Source organism: Nerophis ophidion, linkage group LG25, assembly GCF_033978795.1.
Source record: "Nerophis ophidion isolate RoL-2023_Sa linkage group LG25, RoL_Noph_v1.0, whole genome shotgun sequence".
Taxonomy (NCBI): Eukaryota; Metazoa; Chordata; class Actinopteri; order Syngnathiformes; family Syngnathidae; genus Nerophis; species Nerophis ophidion.
This window is the reverse complement of record NC_084635.1, coordinates 2205586-2217032: the sequence shown is the minus strand read 5'-3', so window position 1 is coordinate 2217032 and position 11447 is coordinate 2205586. Positions and strand designations below refer to the sequence as shown.

General features: G+C 39.1%; 1 protein-coding gene across 2 annotated transcripts in view; it reads left to right on the top strand.

Annotated features, from left to right (window-relative positions):
- The first annotated feature begins 276 nt into the window (after positions 1-276).
- dhodh (dihydroorotate dehydrogenase) overlaps positions 277-11447 on the top strand; it is a 69413-nt gene continuing 58242 nt past the window's right edge. For both annotated transcript variants that reach the window (XM_061887723.1, XM_061887722.1), the window contains exon 1: positions 277-341. The gene's annotated coding sequence lies outside the window, so the exon portion shown is untranslated. The remainder of the gene's footprint in view (positions 342-11447) is intronic.

Genomic DNA, 11447 nt, shown 5'->3' with positions numbered 1-11447 from the left:
GAATAAGCGGTAGAGGATGGATGGATGGATGGATGGATGGGTTTCTCCTACTGGTCTTCAGGGCCTGAAACTAAAACTTGTGTTTTGTCCTGGTTGAGCTGTAGAAAAGTCACCACCATCTTGAAGCCTACAGTGCAGTTAAAAAGTGTCTCTGTTGGTCTTGTATTATTTACACAAGACCAATGTATACACTGATAATCACCTAATACAATATGAATGTACTTGACATTATTGCTTATTGTGTGGGCAGGACTTGGAGCTGTCCAGCCTGCAGAGGGACAGACACACAGTCCAGAGGTCAACAATGGACAAGACGGTGGCAGCAGCAGGCAGAGTTGGAGGTGAGGACGTGCTTACACCAGCAGGCCATAGATTATGGCAAGACAAATAGATTAGCAGGGGAGCAGTCTAATATTAGGATTCAAAGGATGATTAGAGGAGCTGAGTTATGTAATGATAAATGATTCATAATGGACTTTGAGAAGACGTCTAATGAGGTAGGGAGGGGGTCTACGGCAGGGGTGTCCAAAGTGCGGTCGGGGGCGCACCCTGTAACATGTTTTTTTTTTTTTTTCCATTCCAAAAATACTACTTTTAAAAAAAATGGTGAAATGTATCATTGTTCTTGGTAATTGGGATTTGTTATATATTGTATATATTATTTGAAAATATAATAATGTAATATACCAGTATATATACAAACCCCGTTTCCATATGAGTTGGGAAATTGTCCATCCATCCATCCATCCATTTTCTACCGCTTATTCCCTTTCGGGGTCGCGGGGGGCGCTGGCGCCTATCTCAGCTACAATCGGGCGGAAGGCAGGGTACACCCTGGACAAGTCGCCACTTCATCGCAGGGCCAACACAGACAGACAACATTCACACACTAGGGACCATTTAGTGTTGCCAATCAACCTATCCCCAGGTGCATGTCTTTGGAAGTGGGAGGGGCCTATCCCCAGGTACATGTCTTTGGAAGTGGGAGGAAGCCGGAGTACCCGGAGGGAACCCACGCAGTCACGGGGAGAACATGCAAACTCCACACAGAAAGATCCCGGGCCTGGATTTGAACCCAGGACTGCAGGACCTTCGTATTGTGAGGCAGACGTACTAACCCCTCTTCCACTGTGAAGCCCCTCTGGAAATTGTGTTAGATGTAAATATAAACAGAATACAATGATTTGCAAATCCTTTTCAAGCCATATTCAGTTGAATATGCTACAAAGACAACATATTTCATGTTCAAACTGATAAACATGTTTTTTTTTTGCAAATAATCATTAACTTTAGAATTTGATGCCAGCAACACGTGACAAAGTAGTTGGGAAAGGTGGCAATAAATACTGATAAAGTTGAGGAATGCTCATCAAACACTTATTTGGAACATCCCACAGGTGTGCAGGCTAATTGGGAACAGGTGGGTGCCATGATTGGCTATAAAAGCAGCTTCTGAGAAATGCTAAGTCATTCACAAACAAGGATGTGGTGAGAGTCACCACTTTGTAAGAAAATTGTGGAACAGTTTTAGAACAACATTTCTCAACGAGCTGTTGCAAGGAATTTAGGGATTTTACCATCTACGGTCTGTAAAATCATCAAAAGGTTCAGAGAATCTGGAGAAATCACTGCACGTAAGCGATGATATTACGGACTTTTGATTCCTCAGGCGGTACTGCATCAAAAACCGACATCAGTGTGTAAAGGATATCACCACATGGGCTCAGGAACACTTCATAAAACCCCAGTCAGTAACTACAGTTGGTCGCTACATCTGTAAGTGCAAGTTAAAACTCTACTATGCAAAGCCAAACCCATTTATCAACAATATCCTGAAACGCCGCCGGCTTGGCTGGGCCCGAGCTCACCTAAGATGGACTGATGCAAAGTGGAGAGGTGTTCCGTGGTCTGAGGAGTCCACATTTCAAATTATATTTGGAAACAGAGGACGTGGTGTCCTCCGGAAGAAAGAGGAAAATAACCATCCGGATTGTTATAGGCCCAAAGTGTAAAAGCCAGCATGTGTGATGGTATGGGGGTGTATTAGGGACGGCGTGGCGCAGTGGGGAGAGTGGCCGTGCGCAACCCGAGCGTCCCTGGTTCAATTCCCACCTAGTACCAACCTCGTCACGTCCGTTGTGTCCTGAGCAAGACACTTTACCCTTGCTCCTGATGGGTCCTGGTTGGCACCTTGCATGGCAGCTCCCTCCATCAGTGTGTGAATGTGTGTGTGAATGGGTAAATGTGGAAGTAGTGTCAAAGCGCTTTGAGTACCTTGAAGGTAGAAAAGCGCTATACAAGTACAACCCATTTATCATTTATTAGTGCCCAAGGCATGGGTAACTTACACATCTGTGAAGGCACCATTAATGCTGAAAGGTACATACAAGTTTTGGAGCAACATATGTTGTTATCCAAGCAACGTTATCATGAACGCCCCTGTTTATTACAGCAAGACAATGCCAGGCCATGTGTTAAAACAGCGTGGCTTCGTAAAAAAAGAGTGCGGGTACTTTCCTGGCCCGCCTGCAGTCCAGACCTGTCTCCCATCGAAAATGTGTGGCGCATTTTGAAGCGTAAAATAGGACAGCGCAGACCCTGGACTGTTGAAGGACTGAAGCTCTACATAAAACAAGAATGGGAAAGAATTCCATTTTCAAAGCTTCAACAATTAGTTTCCTCAGTTCCCAAACGAGTGTTGTTAAAAGAAAAGGTGATGTAACACAGTGGTGAACATGCCCTTTCCCAACTACTTTGGCACGTGTTGCAGCCATGAAATTAAAAGTTAATTATTATTTGCAAAAAAAAAATTAAGTTTATGAGTTTGAACATCAAATATGTTGTCTTTGTAGCATATTCAACTGAATATGGGTTGAAAAGGATTTGCAAATCATTGTATTCTGTTTATATTTACATCTAACACAATTTCCCAACTCATATGGAAACAGGGTTTGTATATATATATATATATATATATATATATATATATATATATATATATATATATAAATATATGTATATAAATAGTATTTCCCTACTTCTTTCCACGCTGTCTTGGGGAGACATATTGAGTTATCAAAATGCACAAAAGTTGAAAAAACACAGAAAAGGCACAAGTGCTAAAGCGCTGAGAAGTGACTAGTAATATGCCACAAGTGACATGGAGGGCTCCGCCCCCGACACAATGCTGTGTCCTGCTTTCTGCCTGCAGACGCAACACAAAATGACTGAAGAATGAAGAGAGACCGACATGGTTTGTACACAGAGGCACATTTGTCTCCGTGTAAAAGTTAGTAACTTGAAAAGTTCGCAAATAGAGGGGTTCGTAAATCACAGTTCCACTGTATGTTGTGATTATGTCACCAAACTAAGGCTTACTAATATAACTTAGTGGACCAAGCACATCAGAAAAGACAAACATTCATCTTTCCTTTACTTTTCAAGCAACATACTCCAACTACGGGAGTGTTGCCATGGATCGTGTGTGTGTGTGTGTGTGTGTGTGTGTGTGTGTGTGTGTGTGTGTGTGTGTGTGTGTGTTTGTGTGTGTGGAGATGAAGGGCTGTTAAATCTGATCTGATCAGTGCTGACTGCAGCATTGTGGTCGCATCCTTCCATCAGCTGTCTTGTGTGTGCGTGTGTTTGCGTCTACGCGTATGTGTGTGTGTGTTATATAACTCTATGATAAATCTCCCTTTGGGATCTGACTGTGGAAACTGAGCCTCTTATGTTAGTCAGGTGTGTCTGACAGCAGATCTTCATCTTACACATCACCAGCTCAGTGGATGTTGACATGAAGAGACAATCTATGGACTCAAATGAGTTAACTATTGATCAGTTTATTGGATAAGGAGCCATATTTGGTAAATATTTTTTTCTAAATCTACATAGATGCATGTTTTAAGGGTCAAGTGGGACACAATAAATTAATAAATCAATCTTTATATTAATCATATTTGATACTTACATGGGTCAACCATTAATTGACATTTTAATAAAATAAATTAAAGTGTGATATCAAATGTGTCATTAATTTATTGTAAAATTATATTTAATTATTTCAATATGGGGGCTTCACGGTGGCAGAGGGGTTAGTGCGTCTGCCTCACAATACGAAGGTCCTGCAGTCCTGGGTTCAAATCCAGGCTCGGGATCTTTCTGTGTGGAGTTTGCATGTTCTCCCCGTGACTGCGTGGGTTCCCTCCGGGTACTCCGGCTTCCTCCCACTTCCAAAGACATGCACCTGGGGATAGGTTGATTGGCAACACTAAATGGTCCCTAGTGTGTGAATGTGAGTGTGAATGTTGTCTGTCTATCTGTGTTGGCCCTGTGATGAGGTGGCGACTTGTCCAGGGTGTACCCTGCCTTCCGCCCGATTGTAGCTGAGATAGGCACCAGCGCCCCCCGCGACCCCAAAAGGGAATAAGCGGTAGAAAATGGATGGATATTTCAATATGTTATACATTATTTACCCACTTTTTTCAATTCAAATAATTATTTAAAAATTGTTCACAATCGCATCTCATAAGCTTGACAACACATTGTGTCCGATATTTTGCACAAAGACTAAAAAAAGTCATATTTTCGGTTCATTTAATAGTTGAAACAAATTTGAATAATGGATCCCATATTCCAATATATATGACTCATTTTTATCTAAACTAAATTCCCTTTTTTCTACTGATATCATCTCCATAGCTTGTGTATACCAGTCAGTATGAGTAATAATAACATTTTGAAATAAATGATTTCATTGTGAAATATTTTTGAGGTAATTAAGTACAGTAATGGAATAAATGATTAAATAGTTCAATAAATTGTACATTAAGTTAATTGATAAGACATCTAATTAACACATTTATTTATTTCATTCTTATTTTGGTTATTGGCGGTATCCAAGGCAGAAGCGTATTCAACTTAATCCAGTCACAAACATGTGGGCATCATTCAACTTACTGTGTCATGCACTTCACTCAGTGAATTATTCTGGCCCCTATGTGTTGTCAAAAAATTAAAAATAATAAAATAAAAAACAATTGCCACCCCACTTCAATTTAAAGACAGCATAAATCCATTTTTAGTTCATACTTACTATTGTTCTCTAACTAATTTAACTTTATCAAGTTTTTTTCAAGCATTCCACACTACAAAAGTGTTTATCGGATCAATATCGGTATCGGCTAATACTCAAAGCTCCAATATTGGTATTATACAGGACTTTAAAAAAAAGTTGTATCAGGACACAACGAGCTACCAGCAGTTATTTTTATTTGCACTAATTAAAGGAACGTTGTTACAGTATTGACATTTTTTAAGTTTCACCTTTAAAATCACTGTTTGGCCCACGACCCTTCGACTTTATTTTCCATGGGAGGCAAAATGTTTGGGAACCCCTGGGCTATAGGCTACTAAGAACTAGCAGCTACACAACAGCTAAGCACACAATAGCTCACAAGCTAGAAAAGCGTAAAAAAAAATCCTAATTGAGCACTATTTCTGTCTAAAATGTGTTTGTCAATATAACGAAGTATCAAATTATTACATTTGCATTTACTTAGAAGTATCCAGTAGAAAATATCCAGTAACAAATGTGTCCGCATCATTTAACGTATGGCATCATGAGCATATTTTAATGAATTAGTGTGGTCACTAGAGGTCAGCAAAATACAACAACCACTGTTAAAAACATCTATAAAAAGTTGTAACTATAATTAAAATGTTTACACGCGTTCACTTTCATGCAATCTTTGTGATCATGTTCTGTTTAGTTATGTTCTGTTTTGTTTTTGACTCCATTAATTCCTGATTTTGCACACCCTGGTTTGTTTTTGTTTCCATGACTACCAATCAGTTCACCTGTTCTCACGGCTCACGCACCTGATTCACCTGGACTCATGCACCTGTTGTCAATCGCCACATCACCATTGAAGCCTGCATTTGCCAGGCAGTAAGCCTGGCGACATCACACTCTTGACACTTCTGATTGCTCACTTCTTGCCATCTGTCAACACGTGGACTATGGTGCGGTTTGTTTTCCCGTGGTGCAAAGCGACTGGATCGGACACGACGTGAAGGTAGGAACATTAATTTTAACACTCAGACGTCTTAAAAAAACAAAGGGCGCGCACAAGGTGGGAAACAAACTTAACCCAAAAACAGAAACTAATGGAGTCAAAAACAGAACATAACTAAACAGAACATGATCATAAAGACATGACGATCTTCGGTTTAGCATGGAGTGAAGGCCTTTTTGGAGTCCAATGTGTCCCTGATGCTGACCAATTAAACATCTTGACAGTTTAATAGCAGAAATGATGGTAATGTTCCATGACTTAGTTCCTAGCTCAGGGCCCACCGACCATCAAGCAGCTTGATATAGAACCGGAGGCCTCGCTGACGGTACAAGCAGGCCTGCCTGGTACAAGCAACTCTCCCCGTGTTCTGACCTAGATCTCTGACAGTAAACAGCTGCTTCCTAAAGCGACGTCGTGCTGCCATCAGCAGAACGGCCAGGAGAGATAATCGTCAGATTGGACCTTAGCTGAGCCTCTTGACGCAGCTCAGTGCCCTGCGGTTTGTTTAGGCCATCCTCAAAACTGCTGCTGCTGTTTCAGGTTTTTATATATTCTCTCACATGAAAGCTTGCAGTAAACAAATGACTGCCTGGGTGTGCGTCTGTTGGATTAAGGAGGCACTAGACTTTTTGTTTTTTGTTTTAAACCAAAGGTGTCCAAACCAAAGCCCGTGATCCAAGTGCGGCCCACGAGGTCCTCAGATTGGCCCGCGAGACGTCGTGAATTTAAGAATCTTGCATTCATTTTAAAAGTCTGAACAATTTTCATGCTACTTTTTGTCGCCGTTTAGTGGACAACGTGAGTTTTTCCAGGTCAATTACGTTCAATTATGCTCTGAGTAGAGGTCAAGCGCAGCATTTACTTGTACGACCTAGTGCAAAATAAATAAATAAATATAAAAAATATCCAATCAACACAAAATGTCAACAGACATGGTCACTGAACAATGTGGAAATGATAAAAAAAAAAGTGCATTCACCATAAAAAAAATGTGATTAAATCCTTTACAAAGCCTGATAGGAAAAATGCAAAACACTCTCCACACTTATCCATGTTTGGCACATTTTAGCTGCTTGATATTTTTGATTGCTTACAAAACTGGAAGGGGGTTGTGATGGAAGTAAACAAGGTTGAAGTCGAACTTTCACATACTTTTAATATCCTGTTGTATTCATTATTAATTATATATCTATTATATTATTATGGTATGTTCACAAATACATGTATAGGCTATAAATATGCATGTATATGTATTAATATATATATATATATATGTATGTATGTATATATATATATATATATATATATATGTGTGTGTGTGTATGTATATATATATATATGTGTGTGTGTGTATGTATATATATATATATGTGTGTGTGTGTATGTATATATATATATATGTGTGTGTGTGTATGTATATATATATATATATGTGTGTGTGTGTATGTATATATATGTGTGTGTGTATGTGTATATATATATGTGTGTGTATGTGTATGTATATATATATGTGTGTATGTATATGAATATATATGTGTGTGTGTATGTATATGTGTATATGTATACAGATATATGTGTGTTTAAATATATATATATATATATATGTGTATGTATAAATATGTTTTATATATTTATATATATATATATATATATATATATATATATATATATATATATATATAGTTACTTTACATGCTGTTGACCCTCGACCAGATTGTTTTAGCCCAATGCTACCCGCAAGTCAAAAGGTTTGGACACTCCTGATTTAAATTCATCAAAATGTGTAATGTACAAAAAAAAAAAAAAAAAACACTGATTTATTAGTTATAATTTAAATTCTCATTGATCTAAAGTTTGGTTGGGTCAAGTTTGGTTTAACTCTCGATACATTTTGTTTATCTCCAATTGTTGACTTCTGAGAATTGGACTTTAAAAAAGGTTAAGTTCAGTTCATGCGAGTAAGAACAACAATCGATCATGAATGTGCGCACGTGTTTTGATAGGACAGCAGTGCGGCACAATCCTCTAAGCAGTTCAAACGCGAATCATCTTAAATCGATTTAGATAATCCCTTTGAATGTCAAGTGTTGGTAAAGAGTAGGATTATGACTTCCAAGTATGTTTGTTACCTTTGCAAGGATGACATCTTTTTCATGGTACCGACATCATCCCTCGCCACGTCGTGCTTCTTCCATCACTGATTATTTTTCAGATAATGCATATTTTGGCCTATATCAAGTCTTGAATGAGGTTTTATTTAGGTCGTATATGTATTACAGTTAGGGAAGGGTACCAAATCCTGTACTTTTTTAACACTGACCGATCCACACTAAGTCTAACAGTATTTGGGTTGCGCTAACACCAACTCTGCCAACTTTTCCCACTTCAGCTGTCAGGCTTGGACAAAGGATTGAACTCAGATGCAGAGTAGGGATACTTTTTAGGCTTTTATTTTGACAGATCTTTCACCAGGAATTGATTAACGTGGACCCCGACTTAAACAAGTTGAAAAACTTATTGGGGTGTTACCATTTAGTGGTCAATTGTACGGAATATGTACTGTACTGTGCAATCTACTAATAAAAGTATCAATCAATCAATCAAAACCTCCAGAGTCAGAGTGATACAATATCTACAATAATTAAAAATGTCAGTGAAAAAGGTTCCAAAAAAAAGGGAACAACCAAGAATGACTCCTAAAAGGAGGAACACACAAAAAACAAAAACAAACTATAATTTGCGCTGTATCTGCTATAAAACGTATTAACTCAAAACGCTCCAACAGGAGGACGAAAACAATTATTATGAAAATTAGGAGTGTGAGAAAAAATCGTTTCGAATACGTTGTGCGATTCAGAATCGATTCTCATTTTTAAAAAATCGATTTTTTGGGGGGGGGATTTTTTTTTTATCAATCCAACAAACCACTACACAGCAATACCATAACAATGCAATCCAATTCCAAAAGCAAACCTGACCAAATGGTTACCTTAGCTTCGGCAAGTTTTCCTGTATTCTTGTGTTTTGCATGATTTATGGACAATAAATCATCTCCTACCTCACGACTTCATCCGGAGTCGTCCGTCTGCATTTCGGGAGAACGAACCCCGCAGTCAGCTGCGACCCAAACCGTGACAGTTATCTGTGTGATAACAAATTGAACTGGAAGCAGTATTTTAGTTTTTCCTTTGCGTTTAGCATGTGTGACAGACTCTCGCTGTCGTGCGGGTTCCATTGACCACCACGGAAGGACATTCTTGAGCACGTTCTTGTTTATTTTTCCAAATAAATCTTAGTGTCACTTTTCAGCTCCTTCCTTCTCCGCTGCTCACTCTTCGGTCCGCTCTTCAGTCGGCCGCTTCTTCGTCTGCCTCTTGCTCTCTGTCTCTCACGCGCTACATGTGCTGCGGGCTCTCCAACTCCTTCTGCCCCGTTCTTTCCTCCTTCTCCCCTTTTATACCTCAAGAGGAGATATATTTATTGTGTCCAGGTGAGCGATCCACCCTCCTGATCCCGCTTGTAGCGTCGCTCCTGGCACCCCCCGCCTCGCCGCTCGCTCGCATTCTCCGCCTCCTCGCTGCCATCTTGGGCCAGGCTCCAGCGTGCCCTGCCGCTCTGTCGGGCCGTCGGCTTTGCCTCTCCACAGCATGTTTTTAGCATACAGGTAACATCGTTGTTCAGCAGGAGTCCTACTGTTGTTTTAAAAAAGTGTCATTCAATAGTTGTCCAACTTTTGTTTCAGAAATGAAAATGGAAAAAATGGTCCGAAATGTGTTTTTTGATTTGCATTTAAAGTCCTACTGAAAGCCACTACTAGCGACCACGCAGTCTGATAGTTTATATATCAATGATGAAATATTAACATTGCAACACATGACAATACGGCCGCTTTAGTTTACTAAATTGCAATTTTAAATTTCCCGTGAGTTTCGTCTTGAAAACGTCGTGTAATGATGACGTGTATGCAAGACGTCACAGGTTTTTAGGAAGTATGAGTGCTGCACACACACACAGCTAAATGTCGTCTGCTTTAATGGCATAATTACACAATATTTTGTAGAACTGTGTTGCTGAATCTTTTGCAATTTGTTCAATTAATATTGGAGAAATCAAAGTAGAACGATGGAGTTGGGAAGCTTTAGCCTTTAGCCACACAAACACACGGTGATTCCTTGTTTAAAATTCACGGAGGTGAAACTTTAGTATGGATCACAGCGGACATGGATCCCGACCACTTGTCAACCAGCAGGTTTCGGTGAGAAAATTGTGGTTAAAAAGTCGCCTCTTACCAGATATCAGCTGAGCTTCTGCCTCCCATACAGCTGCTGTCGACTTCCCCGAGACACTGCGAGTCAACACCCGGCCGTGGACGTACACTTCCGACTATCAGGTACTATTTAACTCACTAAAACACTAGCAACACAATAGAAAGATAAGGGATTTCCCAGAATTATCCTAGTAAATGTGTCTAAAAACATACGAATCCGTCTCAATGCAATCGCGTTTTTTTTTATTTTTAATTTTTAATATATTTTTTTTTCTAGTCCGTCGCTATCAATATCCTCAAACACGAATCTTTCATCCTCGCTCAAATTAATGGGGAAATTGTCGTTTTCTCGGTCCGAATAGCACTTTTTGTTGGAGGCTCCCATTAAAATCAATGTGAATATAGGAGGAGCCCCCACACGTGTGACGTCATTGTCTGCGACTTCCGGTAGAGGCAGAGCTTTTCTCCAGTTGCCAACTTTATCCTGGATGTTCTCTACTAAATCCTTTCAGCAAAAATATGGCAATATGGCGAAATGATGAAGTATGACACATAGAATGGAGCTGCTATCCCCGTTTAAATAAGAACATCTCATTTCAGTAGGACTTTAAGCATTTCAAATAGAATGAACAGGAAGGTACACAAACCTTATACGTTTAGCTACATTAGTTTTATTTTTTTTGTTTTAAAATTTTTTTGTAGGAACATGCTGATCAAAATGAGTCATGCATTCAAATGCAATACAACATGTTTTCCAATCCAATCCACTTTATTTATATAGCACATTCAAACAGCATAATTGGTTCCAAAGTGCTGCTCAACAATATTAAAAAACAATATTCAAACATTATCCTTACCTCCACCAATGACTTAATAAAAAATAAAACCTATGTTAAAACAGTATAAAATAAATATGATTAAAAACTGTTTTAAAGGGTAAAACCAATTAAAACAAAAATATAAATCAACATTTAAAAAAACACAGAGGACCACAAAACTCACGAAGTGTTAAAAGCCAAAGCAGTGGTTCTCAACCTTTTTTCAGTGATGTAGCCCCTGTCAACATTTTTTTAATTCAAGTACCCCCTAATCAGAGCAAAGCATTT